At 41.5% G+C, this 19639-nt stretch overlaps 1 protein-coding gene and 1 long non-coding RNA gene across 6 annotated transcripts in view; one reads left to right on the top strand and one right to left on the bottom strand.

Moving 5' to 3' along the window:
• The window catches only part of Itsn2 (intersectin 2), a 116024-nt gene extending 108487 nt beyond the window's left edge, over window positions 1–7537 (bottom strand). Inside the window, exon 1 of one of the 5 annotated variants that reach the window (XM_087907446.1) lies at window positions 7350–7537. The gene's annotated coding sequence lies outside the window, so the exon portion shown is untranslated. Of the gene's footprint in view, window positions 1–6897; window positions 7115–7349 lie in introns of those variants that run through there. The other 4 variants (XM_087907445.1, XM_087907447.1, XM_087907448.1 and 1 more) reach the window with 4 other exon arrangements.
• LOC125402032 (uncharacterized) overlaps window positions 7246–19639 on the top strand; it is a 44859-nt gene continuing 32465 nt past the window's right edge. Inside the window, exons 1-2 of the long non-coding RNA XR_015738175.1 lie at window positions 7246–7368; window positions 9362–9467. This is a non-coding gene — a long non-coding RNA (uncharacterized LOC125402032). The remainder of the gene's footprint in view (window positions 7369–9361; window positions 9468–19639) is intronic.

The raw sequence follows: 19639 nt of genomic DNA, 5'->3' as shown, positions 1-19639 counted from the left end.
CTTACTCAAAAAGTGCTACCACCATTATCATTTTTCTTAAGTCTATAAACAAAGCTAAAAAACATGGGAAAATCTGTATAACTATATGGAAGACATACTTCTTGCCAAAACAAAGAATTCTTAGAATAAACAACAGTGCTAGAGATTTGTTTAAGCTAATAGAATGATCTTCTACCAAGCACCAAGTTTCAGGTTTGATCCTTACACCACATAAACCAGAGGAGAGACACATGCCTGCAATCCCAGCATGAAGGACATGGAAGTGGGTGGATCAGAAGTTCAACATTATCCAAGGCTACACAGTAAATTTGATGCCAATTTGGGCTACAAGAGACTGTCAGAAGAGATTAGAAAAAGAAAAAAAAAAAAGGAAGGGGAGGGGAGAGAAGAGAGAAAAGGAAGGAACAAATGAACAAAGAAACATGTCAATGAAATGAGAAAGCAGAAATGAAAGTTTTCCAGTATAAATAGAAAAAAGACGATGTGATGCTAATACTTACAGGAAGGAAAACTAAAGTACTCGGAATAAGTTAGTGTACTTTTTAAAAGCAAAGCTTTCAAGAAAGTGGGAAATAAGATGTTGTTGTTTACACATTCATACTAATGCATTCTCCTGTAAGATAATATGTTTACACAGGCATTAAGAAGTGTCCATACCTTTTGATCCAATGTCTCTCTACTACTTAAAATGTATTCTGGGGAAATACTCATAATCATGAAAACAATTACAGCTATAAGGATATGAACTGTGACAAGATACAGATTACAAATGACCTTAGCACCGCAGAAGCATAGACAGCGGCCATAAGCAGAATAGCAAAGTCAGACATACATCCTAGGTCTGTGGACTCTGGGGAAATTATTATACTCCCTCAAACTCAACTATGAGGTTCTTATAGAGAGTCTAAAGACTAAATGAAGCCAGGCAGTAGAGGTGCACACCTTTAATCCCAGCATTCAGTAGGCAGAGGCAGGTGGATCTCTGTGAGTTGAAGGCCAGCCTGGTCTATAGAGCAAGTTCCAGGACAGTCAAAGCTGTTACACAGAGAAACCCTGTCTCAAAAAAAAAAAAAAAGATCAATTTATGCAAAGTGTCCCCAAATAACTAACGTATAGCTACTGCTCTATAAATGTTACACACTATTACTACTATTCGGTAGTGAGGACATATTATTCACGAATAAAAGTATATGATGGATAAGTGCATAGTGAAAACAGAGCCACGCTTTGATAAATATTATTAGTAAGCTACAAAGAAAAGTCACAGAACTAAGCAGGTAGTCCAGTGGAAAATCACTTGCCTAGCACACTACACATCAATCCCTGGCCCAACAAGAAAACATATTAAATTATAACAAAACACAAGACAACATAACACAGGTCCATAGTCAGCAGAGACTAAGTTCTAGGAGAGCTACCAAAACATGAGCGATGGCTACGTCTGGAAAGTATTATGGTCTTTGTGTTTCCCTACAGCGTCCCTATTTTCTACACAGAACATTTATTATTCATCGTAATAAAAATAGTACAGGTACAAAGTCAATAAAATTTAAAACCAAACAATACAGTGCTTTCAGGAAAAATCAAATTAAGTGCCCATCCTAAACTATTTGGCAAATCTCTGCTTTAAGTGCACACTATGTGGGGGGAAGATTTTTTTGGTTTCAGTAACTAGAAGAAATACCAAGACCTGCCAGGTACTAACAAAATAAATAAATAATAATAATAAACCATCTTAAATATGTTATTCTGAAATACAAATAACTTATTTATATGAAGGCTACTATTTATTCTAAATTCAAGAAGTTTTATTCTTTCTTCTCTTTTCCTGAATTTAAAGCCACTATGGCAGGACACGGTTGTATATTTTGTCCACTGGTTATATAATCATTACACTAGGCATGTCTTACAAGAAATCATGTCATATTTATGGAATGATGGAGTGAAAGAACGAATTCTATACTATGAATTATGAGTGACTTCTGTTGTCTTTAACTTTCAAAGAGAGAGAGCAGTAGCTGGAATAAAGAAAAGAAGTTGTTCACGATACGGAGAAAGGCAAAGATGAGGGAAGATACACTGTGGAGAGAAGCCCAAGATGGACTGAAGAGTGAGCTGCGACACTCTACTCTTAAGAGGGGGTTGCCATCATGCTACAAAAACTAGAAAGCCCAGGTCCTGGAGAATACTATAGAAAAGGCTTGCAGTTTTTGCCAAACCCAATCCAATGGCCCTTTACATTTCATTCATCCAAGTTACTCAGTTCTCAGAACCCAGTGCAAACTGGTAGGAACCAAGATGTTGGAAGAAGGAAGTAGCAATTCCAAGTCACAATTACTGAAATGAATGAGGGGAGGGCAAGGAAACCCCAATACAGGCTATCTCTGCAGCAAGACAAAAGATCATTTTATAAGCATTTCACTAAAAGTTTAGCAGTGGAAAACCTGAAATGCTCTAGTGAGAAGGCTTCTCTTCAACCTCTTGGGTTTTCAGATCTTAATAAAAATGGGTTAGAGAAGCAATACTACTTTGCACTCCTATTTGACCCACACCACTCTAGGCAAATATGATGGTTAATACTGAGGGACAACTTGACAGGATCTACAACTACCTAGGAGATAAGTCTCTGGCCAGGCCTGTGAAGGATTATTTAGATTAGGTTAATGAAGTGGGAAGCCCCATCCTGAATGTGGACTGCTATTCCATGGGCTGGGATTCTGCACTACATACAAAGGAGAAAGCCAACCGAGTGTCTGCATTCATCTATCTGCTTCCTGAGTGCAGACGTGGTTACCTACCAACTACCTGTCTCATTCTCCTGCTGCGACCGACTAGACCCTCAAACCACGTGACAGTAAACTTTTCCTTCCTCAAGTCACTTCTTGTCAAGTACTATGTCGCAGCAACAAGAAAAGTAACTAACGGAAAATGTCACTAATCTTTAACATGATTAGTTATAATCCCTAAGAATTATTTCTAAATCAATGCCATCAAATGTTATTAAAATTATAAGATTTATTAACTTGACCTACCTGGTATTTGTATTAAAGCAGTCATTTGAGAAGTGCCACAAAAGCCTATTAGATGGAGGATGGAAATGGGGTCAAAGATTCCAAGCAGCAGGAAGAAAATGGCAAAGCAAAGGTTGCTCCTGTCCTCAAGACCAGTGTGAACCCTGCAGGCACCTCAGCTGATCTCCCTTGTCACTACCCTCTCTCAATACCAGCCTCTCCCTAGTCTAGGAAGAACTGAACCCCTGCCAAGGCTCTGAAGTGATCATCCAAAGCAGTAGAAACTAAGGGAACTATGGGGCAGAGTCTTAGACTGAACTGAAGGTCAGATCTTCTAATCTATTTTCAGTCTTCTCATAGAGTTCATCTGGGTGCTGATTAGAAAATGAGTACCAAAAGAAAAAGCTAATTTCTTTTGCAGTCATTAGGATAAATCACAAACCAGAAAGAAAGAGACAGAGCCATAGAGTGAGGGAGAAAATAGCTTGAAATTTCTCACTGAAGCAAGCTGGGATGATAACAGGTACCATTTACTACGTACTTCTCCTAAGCACAGTCACTAAGCACTCTGTAGAACATACGACATTATGAAATGGGTACTATTCTTATCCCTATTTTATAGATAAAGAAGAAAACAGAAATTAAGAGAATTTTAAAAACATGCTTAAAGTCATACAACTATTCGGAGCTGGAGCTGGAGCTGGGGTAGGAGGTCTAACTTAAGTTAGAAATACACATACAAATTTTATTAAACCAGACTTTTTCTCAAATGAATATGTATTCACAATGAGAAGGATCCAGAAAACATAAAACAAGTGGTTAAATACCAAGAGTTAAATCTCTGCCATCTGGTTGTAGACCCCTACATGTCAGCCATAATCATGGCTAAATAGTTGTACTGCAAATAACAAAGTTATTCAGTGTCTTGGTCTGGCTGTGAAGTTATGTTTTAATTGAAGCTCTTAAAACACTACAAATGAAATATGTTGCACTCTTCGAGTTATGAAAATACATTATTTCTCAGGCTATTCACTGTCCTATTTCTGCTGTTTCCTCCCTCCCTCCCCCATTTCCTCTCTGCCTCATATCCTTTAAAGCTGGTTCAGTTCCTCTTTCTCAAGAATACCTACATGCACACTTCACCCAGGGGAGTGCTAACCCTTGTCTGTGTTCAACAGCTGTAGATGGTACAAACTTTACAAACAAGAAGAGCTAAGAGTAGAAGTATATCTAATGGATGTTCCGTTTTAGACCTATGCAACTGCAGAAATTATTGAAATATTCTTGTTTTTCTGTTTCACACTTGGAATCTGCTCTTAACAATTGACATACCCCAAAAGTCTTTCCTTGTTTAGTCTTTTTTTGTGAAATAGTTTTTCCAAAACTTTTCCCTAAGTATGAAAATACAAAACAACCAACCCCCAAACAGGTTGTTAGACAACAAATACATCATATTTTAGTAACATAATTATCATATCCTGAATAATGTACAGACCTCAATGTAAACGCTCTACAAACAAACAGTGAAACTTCTGAGATGGGTGTGAAGGTGCACACGTGGTATCAGCAGTGGGCAGAATGAGGCAGGATAAGTTCGAGGCCTGTGTGTGCTGAATAATGAGCCTCTGGCAGTGTAAACCGAGGGCTCCAGATGCAGCTCCGTGGTGAAGCACTCTTCTGTCCTCCCAGAGAAGCCTGCAAACCCTAGTCCTAGAGCTGACAAACCTAGCTCACCCTTCCCTAACATAAGTACTCACAGTGATTCGTTTGCTCTCTCTCTATAGTGAACATATACATGTATATGTTCGTTCTATATATGCATATATACATATATAGAATGTCCATATAACTTTGTTTTACAGGAACCAAGATGTTATGTACAAGAACATAGGTGCTGAAGTCAAAAGAATCCTAACCTGAAATGAGATGCTCACACTTACTAACTCTGAGACCTAGAGCAGCTAAATGTTAACTTAACATTTCACTTATCTGATGGGAGGACATTAATTAGCTACGAGGTCTTCATATGCTTTAAATAATTATATAAACATTGAACATAGGCTCTAATACTAGAAAGTGTGCTATAAATGACCACACGGGAGATAAACTGTCATACTAAAGGAAGTTTAGTTGATGATGAACAATACATGTTCTTTTATTAAAATGATAGAACTCTGTGAAACGCTACATTAAAGATGAATTAGAACTAAAAAAATGTCTGCATGTACCCTGTACCCTGATGGCAGAGAGCATGCTCAGAATGTGTGAAATGGTTGGTTAACTCCCTAATACACACACAAACACACACAACCCTGAAAGTTCTAAGTTATATATGAAATTTTCCAAAGTCAAAGATGATGAAACTCTTGAGAGTTTCTAAGTTTGGGTAATGGGTGTATGCTATTTTAAATATTTTTATTAAAATATGTTTATTTTTTAAGTACAAATTGAATCCCCTGAGTGTACATATTTCTTCATATTCAGGAGAAATCAGAATTTGAGTCATAAGATGTACTGAACAACAGTATATTTCTACTCAGTAAAGTTTTCACTAACCATTCTACCTTTCATTATAAAGGTGAACGAGAATACTTAAATGCATTAAATGTTTAGAAGCATGCAGATTTTTTTCAGCTGCATATCAGTATTACACCAAACAGAAGCAGCACGCTTTTTTCTACATCCTTAAAAAAAAAATTGCTTTGCTTGCTTGATTACAAGGCTATCATAGAAATAATTCCTAACCTATAGGTAACTGAATTTTGCAGGCCTCCCATCAATTCGTATAAAGGCTGTGGACAATGTTTCTGGATTGCTTTCAGGTTTTATCAGTGACAATATAGCAAACCTTCAGAGAGAAGCAATTTCTCAGAGGCTTACGTAGCTTGGCCTCCAGTCTGTGCTACCGAAATTAAGCTAATAGCACAAAATTCCAAGTGACAACTTGCCTCCCCTGAGTACAACACTCGTGAAACGGACCAAAAAGCATGTAACAAAGCGGTAGTTTCTGTGCTAACTTCAATTCCTCTTATGAAGTAGCTGGCTCTATCCAAAATGTTCCTATTCATTACGAGTCCAAGTTTCAAATGAACCTATTGGCCACGGGCAATCGCTGAACAACACAGCCCGTGACCAATACTCGCAAACAGCATCCTATCTGCAGAATGAAAGTCACCTGCACTTGCAGCCTTAGTTTCCCCAGCCACTATGCACTTGCAGGCGTCTTTTCTCCCTTCCTTAAATAGGCAATCAACTTTACCCTGGTGACCGAGGTTCCCTGTCGCCGTGCTTCCTATACACCCTGGAAGTGCATAACATAGAACAGAAGTCAACGCTTAACATTTTCCAACTTTAGCTGTTAAAAACGCGAGCCGCGGACGCCAAGCATCCGCCCACTGGCCTCTCGTGACTCGGGCTACTTTGACGCACCGGGATGCGGCTCACCTGACACTCTGCACCAACGCTGACCAAGAAGGGGGGGGGGTGAGAAAAAAAATACAATAAATAAATAAATAATAAATAAACCAAGGCAACGCGCAGCCCGGTGCCCCTAAGAAAAGCCGGGGACCGCGTCGCCCCTCAGCAAGAGGCGGCGGTCATCACCTGCCAAGCGAGGCCGTGCTGAGGGGCCCCCGGTGTCCCGGCCTCGGAGAGGAGCGGCCCGCCGACCCCGCGGTGGGGACAGGAACCCGCAGCCCAGGTTTCTGCCCGGCTCGGCCGAGCGCGGCCGGGGCCTAGGGCGGGGGCCGCACGCCCGGACGAGAACGGGCCCCGGCGGTCTGCGGCGCGCGGCCCCCTCGGCGCGGCCCGTGCAGCCCCCGGGCCGGCGGCGCCCGCACCTGCCCCGCGCCCCGCAGCAGCAGCGCTGCCGGGCGGCTTCACCCACCTGGCGCCTCGCGCGTCACCGCGCCACCGACTCCCCGCGCGCTCCTCGGCACCCGCGCCGGGGAAGACCCTGCCGTGCGGCGGCCGCCGCCGCCGGGTCAGTCGTCAGGTCGGCCGCAGCGAACCTGTTGCGCAGCCTGTCACGGCCGCTGGGCTCCGCCGGCGCCGCCTCACCCCCACAACAACATGGCGGCCACTGCCTCCGCAGGAAGCCGGGGGGCGGGGAGGCGAGCGACGGGCGGGCAGTGACGGTCCACCCGCCTGCTTGCCCGGCCGGCCGGCCGCGGGGCACCGACTCCCCACCGCGGGGGAGCGCGACACTGCGTGACGTGCCTGCTCACCCCGGGAACCGTGGAGCCCTGGACCGCGAGGGCGTGGGCCGAAGCGCTTCGCTTCCCGCGACGTCCTGAAGCCTCGGAGCTGACAGCCCTTCCAGGAGCTGCCACGACCCACCTGGCTCCTCCTCTCCGAGGTGACTTGCGGAGGTTGGGTGGGACGTTTCCTGCTACACTGGACCCCAAGTTTTTGGAAAGGGCCAAGAGATGTCCAAGACATCCCTGATGGACCACACATGGAGCTTGCTCTTTCTCGCTCTGGAACCTTCTTATTCACTGAAGGTCTCTTCGTTGATGAGGGAGCTAGAATTTCCTGAGAATGGGGAAGTTAGAAGTGCAAAGAAGTTGGTTGCCTCCACCTTTGAAACAGACCCTTCTCAGGAACTCCCCTAAAGGAATTAACCGCACCCAAGAGTCGGCCATCCATTTACCAACACACACACACACACACAGAGAGAGAGAGAGAGAGAGAGAGAGAGAGAGAGAGAGAGAGAGAGAGAGAGACCGAGACCAACACGGAGCATCCCTAAACCTATTCACATGCAAGAGCATGCTCCTTACAGGAAGACTGCTCCAATTTCTTCTGCCTGCAGAAGCTAACATTCTTACCCGTCTGATAGGAGAAAGTCAAATTCAGAATTTCTCTCTGCCACCCCTTTCTATTATGCGGACTCCTCAAAAAGACCAATATCTATAGCTAGGGCTAGCCGTTCGACAAAGACAACACTCCCTAGGCAAAAAGGCTTTCTTTAGATTGGTGTGAAGATGTGATGGTTCCCTATGAGCAAAATGGGGGCGCGGAGGGAGACCCTAAGACTCAAGGTTTAGGTTGAGGGGACTGTGCTGAGAGGCAAAACGCGTAACCAGAACTGGCGCGTGTCTGGAATCCCTGCACTCAAGAGGCTGAGTCGGAAGGACCATGGTTTGAGGTCAGTCTAGGCTATCTATAAACTGTTTCAGAAATCCCATAAATAAATGAATTTTTAAAATATGCATATCCCTATGATTTCTGTTGAGATGTGAGAGATCTGTGTAGATCAGATGCCCTGGAGCTTCATTTTTTTTACCTGTTGCGGCAGATGAAGGAATCAGGTGTGCCCTGCAAGAGACGCTGCTGCAATGCTAAGGCCTGACTGAACTGGACAGCCAACTCCTCCTCGGAGAAATTTAGCAAACATTGATGGGGATAAACAGGCTTTTCTTGCTCTCACGGTGTTTTTCTTAACTCTTCGATTAGGTCTTCACCAAGACCTGACAGACAGGTCCTGAGCTTCCATGACACAGAGACACCTGACTCCTTGGTATCAGTCTAGGAGGTCCCTCACTTCCTGGGGACCAGTTAATAAGGCTTCTCCCTCTATAAACAAGCCACTTGGATTAAGAAAAGCACTCCTAAGCACCTGTTACCATTCCCATCCCCGTGTTCCCTTCCCATGCCCACATCCAAGTGTGTAAGCCTCAGAACCACACGACTGCAGAGAGTTGCAAGGTAAAACTGATTTTTTTTTTTTAAATCCTAATAGGCAGATAGTTAATCTCCACTTCCCTCCCATCACTGACTAGTGTCGCTTGTGTTTTGATGTTCTGGACATGATAGCATTCACCTTGTCTTCTTTCTGTTGAAGAAGCTGCCAGATCCTAGGGAGGAGGAGGACAGGGAAGGAGGAAGCATTTGAAAGTCTCCCGGAAAACAAACTACAAAGCTAACAACCTCTGATGCAAATTGGGGTTCTGTCAGCCTGCCTGCAGTATCCCGAGCACTAAATCAACACCCCAGGTTTCTATTCGGAATGTTAGACCAGTCTGTCTATCCTGTCACAACAGAGTATAAAGATTTCCGGTAACCTAGCTTCTCCCATACATACATGTGTGGCTCTGAGGTAAACCAGTGCCATGAAGCATTTAGTGATTAGACAGAAGCCATGAAGCAATGAGAGATCCTCAACCCCCAGGCAGGCTATGCTGATAGCCGCTCTGTTCAACAAGCTAGAGAATGGAAAGTCACCCAAGAAGTGTTCTTGCTGCTTCTAGATCTTTCTTTCCCCACTCATATGAAAAAAAGTCCTTTTTTTTTTTTGAAGTTTGCAATACCTTTCTTCTTTCCTTATGTCTTCTTTTGCCAAATTCCAGGACACTGAATGTTTACCAAGAATGTCAGCACCTGAAGTAGTCAGTCAGTCCTCCAGATCCACCCAGAATTCTCATCATCCTTCCTCTTTAGGTATTCATGATTCAGGTAGGTGATGCATCCACCCTCCCAGTTCATTAACTTCCTCCACTCAAGGGCAGATCTTGAAACTAAATTCCCTCAGAAGCTCCCAAATCTATTTTTGGTTCACCTCCAGCGTGGACTGGAGATGAAATAGCAACTCCTGCCTAAGTCAGAGATATTCTTGTCAATTCTATAAAAGAGTAACAATTAGTGAGGAGTGGAAAGCTAAGGAGTCAGGAGGTAGACTATGTATATCACATTTGTCTCTCCCCTCCTGCCAAAATCTCAGGTGGATTCTTAGGCCTGTGACTATAAACTGAGGTTTTACCATGGGGCCATCTAATCACGGACTTTTCCCTTCCATGTATCTATGCTCCTCCCAGTCATATAGATCCTCTCAATTTTCCCCTTTGTAATTTTCAAAGGTCCCAATCTTCATACGAAAACCTACTACTCAGTCTATCCTCAAAACAAGCCTATCGTGGTGACAACCAGCTAGAACAAACAGAAGTAAACTCCTGATTTCAACCATCCCATAAGGTGTTATCTTTTAGGAAGCCTTAATAGACTGCCTAGGGCAATACTATAAACAGACTTAAACCAATAATTTGTGAAAAGATTAAGAGGCTATGGCCAACAGAAATCACCCTGCCTTACCTGACGTTTGCTACTTCTGGGGTTCTTCTCTCCTGAGGACTGTTTCCATTTATGATTCCCCTTAAATAGCTTCCTTTAGTTCCAAGCTACAGGGCAGATATGTTGGCCACAAGTTCTTACATTGTATATAAAATGTAGATGTTATTTGCTTTCATATTTGAATGTAAATTAACATCCACTGGATGTCAGATACTGAGTTAAGACCGGTGAGATGGCACAGGGGATGAAGGCACCACTGCCATGCCAGATGACTTAAGTGTGCTCTCTGGGCCCAGCAGGTAGAAGGAGAAAATCACCTCCTACGAGCTGTCCTCTAACTTCTACATATGCCCCATGGCATGTACATGTTCGTGTATAATAAGCACATTCAAAATACAATATAAAAGTTCTGGGTTCTATGTTTTACTTGTTTTCTCTCAATATTTTAATGATGTTTTTCAATTCTCGTCTAGTCTCATAGTGTCTCTTGAGAAGTGAGCTGTTGATCAGTTATGTCTATTATCGTCATACATCATTTTCTTCACCGCTTTCAAGACTTGCGTTGTATCTCTGCTTTCAGCAATTTGACTATGACATACACCAACATGGACTTTCTGCTTTACAGCTTTATGAATCTCAAGTCTGCAGATATCTGTCTTTTGTTGAAATATTTTAAATATCTGTCATCATTCCTTCAGATACCTTTTTCTGCTCCACTTTCCTCCTTCTGACGTGTATATTTAACTGTTCGTTGTCCTCCGGAGTTCTTGTTAGGTATACCCCAACAGTGTAGCAATGTTCCACTACAGAACACCGAAACCCTGGCTCTACCCTCCCCTGCGCACAGGACATTTGGAGCTATGGGTACTGAGAAATGCTCTTTTAAAAGTTGTGCTTCTTTGACCTTTGGTAAGAGCTTGTTTGTGTCTACTGTTAGCCAGGGCATCTATTCTAGTGTCTTATAAAAAAAAAAGGAACATCATAATTTCTCACTCCTTTGTTCACATTCTCTCTCTCTCTCTCTCTCTCTCTCTCTCTCTCTCTCTCTCCTGAGAAATGGGTGAAAATTAAAGTTTTCCCTTTCTGGGTTTCTTTTTCCTTTCAAAACTTAGAACAAACTACTAACAATAGTGGTTAATGCCTGGATATCTAAAGTTAAGTCAATCTGGGAAACAGTTTGAGACTGCCCTAGTATTTTATCATCAGGATCATATACTGATGAAAAGTAGGCCAGCATAGGTGTTCCAGGCCCAAGGAGAGGTCTAGGCCTTCATATGCCATGTCTTTGTCAAGCCACTAATTGAATCGTTTTCTTTCACAAAGTTAAAATTTATTAAGAACCTCACAGGTTCTTAGTTCAGAATCATGATCAATGGGTCAAACCGGTCCTTGGGTTTTCTTCTCTGTTCTTCAACCTCACAAATCCTTTTCTAGAATATGGTGCAGAGCAGAGACAGAGAAGTGGAAATAAGAATAACTCGGGGAAAGAGGTAGGAAGGGAAACTTCCCACTCTAGCATGGGAGAAATATTTCCACTTCCAGGTCACTGGTGTCGTGTATAACTAAGACTGTGGCTTGAAGCCGGAAGGTACTGGAGAGGCAGTGCCAGGCAAACTGGGGAGGGAAGTCAGCCCAGACTTGGTTCTCTGCCAGCACTGCAGGGTGGAGTCAAAGGCCTGCTTCCTAAGGCCTGAAAGCCCTGGGCAGGATGTGCTCATTCATGGCTGAAGCACCAGGGGCTTCCAGTCTGGCAGGTGTAGCTCAGCAAATGGGAATCCAGTCTGCATTCAGGAGTCAGACATGCTTCCTGTCTGCCATGTATCCCCAGCTGTTTGCTTATGTCATTGTTACTGTCTGCAGACAAACCAGATACTAGTTCACCACTTGTAATAATCTAACTAATAATATAGTCTTTTGCGCTGAACAGAGAGCTTTTAATTTTTACCTTTCTATTTTTAAATTTTTGTAGTGCTGCAAATGGAACCCAGGGTCTTAGGCATGTTAAACATGTGTTGTATCATGGAGCTGTACTCTTAGCCCCTAATTTATAAAAATTTTTCTTAATTCTTGCAACAAATTTGAAAATCGAATATCTGTTTGTGATCAGCTAACTTTGATTGGCATGAGAAAAGGAGGTAAAAATCAGACTTGACCTTATGTTTGGGGATTTTCTCATGCATAGTTTTGATTTTCATTTGCCCCTTTACCTAAAAAAAATTGTAAGCAAGCCTTGCTATCGCAGAAGAGTAACAAGTTTCCTTTAAAGCAGACACTATATCAGATCTTTTGGTACTCCTTGACCCAGAATGGCTAAACGTTTGTTTCTGGTGTTAGCATTTCTTTTTTCAAAATAAGACAATGCCTTGAGATGAATCTTTAAAAAAAAAAAATTATTACTATAACATGCCTGTAATCCCAACTACTTGGGAAGCTGAAGCTGAAGCTTCACAGATTTAAGGCTTGTTTGGGCGACACAGTGGGTTTAAGGCCAGCCTGAGTAATGTAGCAGGATTCCTCAGAAGGAATTGGGGGGAGAATGGAAGAAAGAGAGGGGGAAGACAAAGAAGGAAGAGGGGTGAAGTGGGAGGAAGATGGGAGGAAAGAGGTAAGGGCAGAAAAGGGAAGAAGGGTGACAAATGTTATTACTGGCTCTTTGAAGATTGAGGCAAGACGGTCACAAGTTTGGGGCCAGCCTTGGCTACACAGCAAGACACTATCAGGAAGGAAGGAGAGAAAGTGAGGGAATAAATCCAAACCAGGAGTGGTTATGGGCAGATACAGAGTAGCCCTAACACTCACATCATGCCAAGGGAAGCCACAGGTAAATGGGGAGAGGGTGCGTTTTGATATTCTAAAAAATGATGTGCCTTTAGACTTGCCCTGTCTTGTCTTCACTTATGAAAACAAAATCCAGACTATGAAATTATAGCCCAAAGTAGAATCAGCAACATGAAACTCGTCAACATCCTCACCCCACTGGGGAAGAGCAGCTAGCTCAGGAGTTCTCTGCTGTGGACTCTGGAGGAGAAGTCCTGCTATGTGTTGCTTTTACTGGTTAATGAATAATGCTGTTTAGGCCAGTGGCTTAGCAGAATAGAGCTAGATGGGAGAAAGAAGGTAGAGTCAGGGAGAAGCCATGTAGCCACCGCCAGAGACAGAGACACACCAGAACCTTGCAGGTAAAACACAGACATGTGGCAATATACAAATTAATAGAAATGGGTTAACCAAAGATATAAGAGCTAGCTAGCAATACGCTTAAGATATTGGCCAAATAATATTGCAAATAATATGGTTTCTGAGTGATTATTTCAGGTCTGGGCAGCTGAGAACAAATGAGCAGCTTTCCCCAACAGGACTCTGGTGGTGATGATGATGTGGGTGTTGCGTGCTCTTTGTCATTCTGATTTCTTCCTTTTGTGTTTAATGCATCCAATTGATAGGTATTTTCTAGTCTTTACAATTTAGAACTGCCATAGCCAGGAGGTGGTGACACATACCTTTAATCCCAGCATGGGAGGCAGAGGCAGGTGAATCTCTGTGAGTTCAAGGCCAGCCTGGTCTACAAGAGCTAGTTCCAGGACAAGTTCTAAAACTACAGCGAAACCTATCTCAAGAAACAAAACAAAACAAAAACCCAAAAAGCAATTTAGAACTGCCTAATTCAGCAGACCCACAAAAGAAAAAAAGAAAGAGCAGAAATGGGTTACTTGCAAAATAATTAGCCTCAGAAGCCATTCCTCAGTGGGTGAACTTGTGTTATTCTCATAAATGGAAAACTCCATCATTTGAACAATCCATTCATCTATAAGTACTGTAATTGTTAATGAAATGAAATGAATGAAATTTATGTCCTGCCAATGCTGAAGCATGCATGGGCAGCCCGTATGTGGCTTTTCTGTTGAACTTGTCCATATTGGATTTCATGGTCTAAGTTGTTGAGGACGACTGACCAAGTCTCTTCCTCAAGAGGACACCAGATCACATTACAGATGGTTGTGAGCCAACATGTGGGTGCTGGGAATTAAATTCAGGACCTTTGAAAGAGCAGGCAGTGCTGTTAACCACTGAGCCATCTCTCCAGCCCCAATATGGGCTATAATTATAGTCTGATACAATTTTGTTTTTAGCTTTTTTTCTGGATATATATATATATATATATATATATATATATAGTTTTAGGAGAGCATTTATTTATGTTTTGTACTTATCTTCAATAAAGATACTTTCTTCTGCTTTTCTGTTTTTTCCCTTAAAACGCATTACTGAATTGTTTTTAGCCATAGTGTATTTTCTATATTCTTATAAAATTGTGTACTACCTTACTATCTTTGAATGGAACACCATAATTCACTTAATGAATCTCTTGTTAGTAGCTGATTCTAACTTATTATAAATAATAAGCATCACCTTTCTAAATATGCACATATAGACTATAAACATTTCACAGCATTTTCTTTTTTCTTTCTTTCTTCCTTCCTTCCTTCCTTCCTTCCTTCCTTTCTTTCTTTCTTTCTTTTTGTTGTTGTTGTTTTTCAAGACAAGGTTTCTTTGTAGCTTTGGAGCCTGAATGTAGAACAGGCTGGCCTTGAACTCACAGAGATCCACTTGTCTCTGCCTCCTGAGTGCTGGATTAAAGGTGTGCACCACCATCACCCGGCTTTCTCGGTATTTTCATATTTCTCTTTTACTAGACTTTAACTATAAAATGTCCCATAAAAGCAGTTGTTTTAAAGACTTGAGCCCTAGTTCATGGCTACTGCAAGGTAGAGGGACCTATAAGAAGTGGAACCTGGTCATGGTGGCTCACCCATATAATCCTCATACTGTGGGAGTAATTACTATGGAGGCAGGAGAATCAAGAGTTCAAGGATTTTCATGACAATATGGTAAGTTTGAGGCTAGTGAGAGCTATATGAGGTCTTCTCTCAAACAAATAAACACAAATAAATAAAAACAACTTAAAATGAAGTGAGAGGAAGTTAGGTCATGGGGACATGGCCGCAGAGAGAATTCTGGGTCCCAACCTTATCCATGTCTTTTTTGGTACCCAGTCACCACAAGGTGAGCATCTCTCCCTTGTCACATGGTATTCTGATGTTGCCACTAGGCCCTGCGGTCATAAGTTGAAACCTATACAACTATGAGCCAAAATAAACCTTTCCATACGTGTGAAGCTGCCCTAATAAAATCCATTACTTTTTATATTACCTTAAAAGTTAATAAATAGGGCTGGAGAAATGGCTCAGAGGTTAAGAGCACTGGCTGTTCTTCCAGAGGTCCTGAGTTCAATTCCCAGCAACCACTTGGTGGTTCACAGCCACCTGTAATGAGATCTGGTGCCCTCTTCTGGTGTGCAGGCATACATGCAACCAAAACACTGTATGTAATAAATAAATAAATCTTTTAAAAAAGTTAATAAATAAATAAAACCTGCCTCTTTTTAAACTGATTATTTCTCCACCACAGAGATGGAAAGCTGACTAATTACCATTTTCTGCTGCCCATTCTTAGAATTTATTTTAAAAATCTTAACCACTGAATGAAAGTAATTGTTTCTATAAAAATGTATTTATCTACCATAGCAATATTAGAAGATTCCACTTCCACTGTGTTCTCAATTATATTTTATTTGCATTTAAACTTTTTCCTAATTAAAAATTATTTTAAAATTTTACTTGTTTTTCTTATATTCACTGATGATCAGCATTTTTATTACTTTTGCTAAATAACAAAATTACATTTTAGTAATAACTTTATTCAATGAACTATTCATATACTATCCTGATATATATGTATATATATATATGTGTATGTATATATATATATACATATATAATCTCTGTTATATTCCTTCAAAATTTGTGTGCTGAAATCCTAAACCCCTAGATAATAATCTTAGAAGGTGAGGTTTTTGAGATGATTAAAATAATCTAAGTACAAATGAGATTAGTTCATATAAGGAGGCCTCAGGGAAAGACCTTGTGATGACTCCGCTGGACCATGGTACCTTGTACTAGAAGTGAATCCTCATTGCTGTGTGACAAAATGTTTTTCTGGGGAGAAACAACATACATGTCTATTTACCCCAGATAGGAAACACACAACAAACCAGAGTAAAGATACCACCAAAGTCCAAACACTGGTGAACCATGAAGTTTTATTGGGGGTACTTACAGGACTATGGGTGAGCGGTTCCTTTCAGGAGTAAGTAATTTGAGTAATTTACTCAATAAACAGCCACATCATCAAGGGACACACCACCACAGGCACAGCTCACAAAGTCGGAAACCTGAAGCACACTGTAGAGAGCTCAACAGATTGGAGAGTGTCCTTCCCACTTGTCTGAGTTGGTCCAAACCTCTTCCAGGAAGCTGGTATAGTACCAGAGTCTCCTTTGCAACTTAGCTCTGCCCAGTCTGAGAGGATTTCTCAAAGTTTATTGTTGGTTGGTTTTAGAGGAGGTGTGAATCTGATTGGTTTCAGGGACTTCCTGAAGCTCTTTTGAATTGTTTACCTTCTTGCTTTAGGAGCTTCCCTGCAAGATGGAATGTTTCAGAAGAAACTGTTAGACAAAATCAGGACATACTAAATCTGCAAGTGCCTTGATCTTAGACTTTCCAGCATAGAACTGAGAAATTTCTGTGCTATTTACACTAGCTAGTTTTTGGTTTTTCAATATGACAACCCAAGACAGATTAAAGCACTGTATACACATATAGTCTTGTATTTATTTTTTTTAAATATTTATAATTATTACTTATAATGCATATATCTATACCTACATTTACATGAAGGTACCCACAGAAATCAGAGTTATTAGATGTCCCTGGGGCTTGCATTATAGGTAATTGTAACAGCTAAATGTGGGTGCTGGGAATCAAACTCGGGTCTGCTGAAAGCTAGCATGTGCTCTTGACCATTAAGCCATCTCTCATCCCCTATATTATATTTCTATTTAACCAATTCACACAAATGCTTTATATAATATAGTCAAGGAAGGGTTGTTTTATTTTATTTTTAAATTAATTAATTTTAATTACTGTGTATGTATGGGGATTGGGGTCACAGAGGGCATTTAGATATCCTCTAGAGCATTTAGCTCTAGCTGGGGTTACATGCAGTTGTAAACCACCTGACATGGGTGCTGGGAGCAGATTAGGCTCTTAACTACTGAACCAGCTCCTCAGCCTTCAGAAGGGGTTTTAAAGATCATCATACAGGGCTGGAGATATGGCTAAGAGATTAAGAGCACTGGCTGCTCTTCCAGAGGTCCTGAGTTCAATTCCCAGCAACCACATGGTGGATCACAACCATCTGTAAATAAGATCTGATGCCCTCTGCTGGCCTGCAGATATACATGCAGACTGTATACACTGTATACATAATAACTCTGTGTACATAATAAACAAATCTTAAAAAAATCATCATGTCTTGCTTGTCTATTGTCTTTCAACTTACAGATTATTTTATTATCCGCTTACAAAAAACGGATTGATTTTCTTTTGAAATCCATTTGCTCATCTATATAATTTAATTGGTAATAGTCTTTTATGGTCAATAAAGTGTTCAATATGTTCAATGAGAAGGCTATGGCAATAATCATAATATGGATCCTGACTCCATCAGGTGTTTAGTAAATGTCACTAAACACTGACAAAAATGAGCATTGTGACAGAAGATAATGTTATCTATTTCAACAAGGTTAATAATTGATTGGAGGCTCTAAGTAAGTTCCTAAGAGTCTCTTATCCAATCCAAATAGTAGTTGGGTTATTTTGTTGCTGTTAAGTTTTTTTTTTAACAAGTTCTATTTCTTTGTTTTCTATAAACACTAACAGCATTACTCTGATGTAGTATGAATACTTAAAACCCAGAGACAGATATTGGGGTTCAACCTGAAGGTCTGAAAAACAAAGCAGTCGACCACTAGGGAGACCTTCTACCAAATCTTCAGACAAAGGGGGCGAGATCCTGTCTCTTCCCCTTTATATTCCTCTCACCATCCCACCATATTGCTCCTGTCTCCATCTCCCTAGTGCTGGGATCACCCTTGTGTGAGCTCTATGTCTCTTCTAGACAGATTCGATCTTGTATAGCTCAGTGTGGTTTTAAACTAATGGAGATCAGACTGCCTCTGTCTCCCGTGTCCTGGGATTAAAGGTGTGTGCCAACACTCCCTGGCCTGTATGGCTGATTAGTATGGCTACTTTGCCCTATGATCTTCAGGCAAGCTTTATTTATTAAAACTCAAATAATATACCACTATATTCTGAGGCTGGGATTATAAGTGTACACCACCATACTCAGCTTTGTCATTATTAAAACATTAATTGTAAAATTTAATGGGGTAAACTATGATTTTTCTATGTATGCCTTAGTTAGGCTTTCTATTGCTGCGACAAAACACCACGACCAAACGGCAAGCTGGGGAGGAAAGAGTTTATTTGACTTACACTTCGGAATTGCTGCTCATCACTGAAGGAAGTAAAGACGGTGGCAGGGACCACATGGTGACCATTGCTGTTTGACACTGTTCCAGCATTTCAACACTGCAGACCATACTTCTCCAGCACCTTTTTACTTTCATTTTTAATGATTCTCAATGTTAATTCTTTTCCTCTTGAGAAATTTTATATGGGCTTTAGTAAAGGATGGAATTGTGTATAGCAGCTTCTCTAAACAAAAATAATTCTTTGGGAAAAAATCCCTGCCACCATAGAACCAGAAATTCCATTGTACCCTCCTAATTATGCCAAGAACAGGAACGTTAGAGATTCACTAGACACACCTGATCCCAAGGATGAAATGCCTATAGTTCAGATCCAGAGGCCATTCAAGGCAAAAGTTCAGTAAATAAATACAGAGAAATCAGACAGGCACAATATAATGGGAAAAGATTAAGACAACAGGACCTTCCCTTTAGGAAGTGTTATGAGGGAAACAGGACCGTATAGTATAGATAGTGTCTGTCCCCAGAAGTCCTTTGCCCATTTGGATAAGGGTCTCCATTTCCTCAAGGGGCTTGAGGAAAGTTCTTGCTTGCTGAAAAGGGAGACATTCTTATCTCTAGCAAGAGGAACTTGTGGCCCTTCCATTAACATTAGAGGTGTACCTGTAGTCAAGTTCAGTGCTAGATTCCTCAACCCCTGAGCTCAAGTCACACCCCAGCTCACATGCCCCTTGTCTCCCTCTTAATCCTCTGTGCAAGTGTGGAGTATAAAAGGTGTAGGTTTGTTGTTGTTTTTTTTTTTTTTCAATTAAAGGCTACTGGCAGCCATCCTAATTCACCCTCAGATCATGTCGATCTCCTCCTTCACCCACACACCTACTGACTCCATGAATCCTCTTTGGGACCTGAACCCCCAGTCAGAGCAGGTCTTCAGCAGGACGGAAACTCAAACAGGGCAGCTACCCAGAGGCAGGAGCTAATGCAAATATCATGGGTGGGGGGGGGGGTACTGCTTACTGGCTAGCTTCCCATGGCTTGCTCAACCCCACCTTAACCCAGGACCAGAAGCCCAGGGACAGCACCACCCACCATGGGCTGGGCTCTCCCC

This window comes from Myodes glareolus, chromosome 6, assembly GCF_982192425.1.
Source record: "Myodes glareolus chromosome 6, mMyoGla1.1, whole genome shotgun sequence".
Classification (NCBI taxonomy): Eukaryota; Metazoa; Chordata; class Mammalia; order Rodentia; family Cricetidae; genus Myodes; species Myodes glareolus.
Note: the sequence above shows the minus strand (reverse complement) of the source record. Positions and strands in the feature narration are given on the sequence as shown.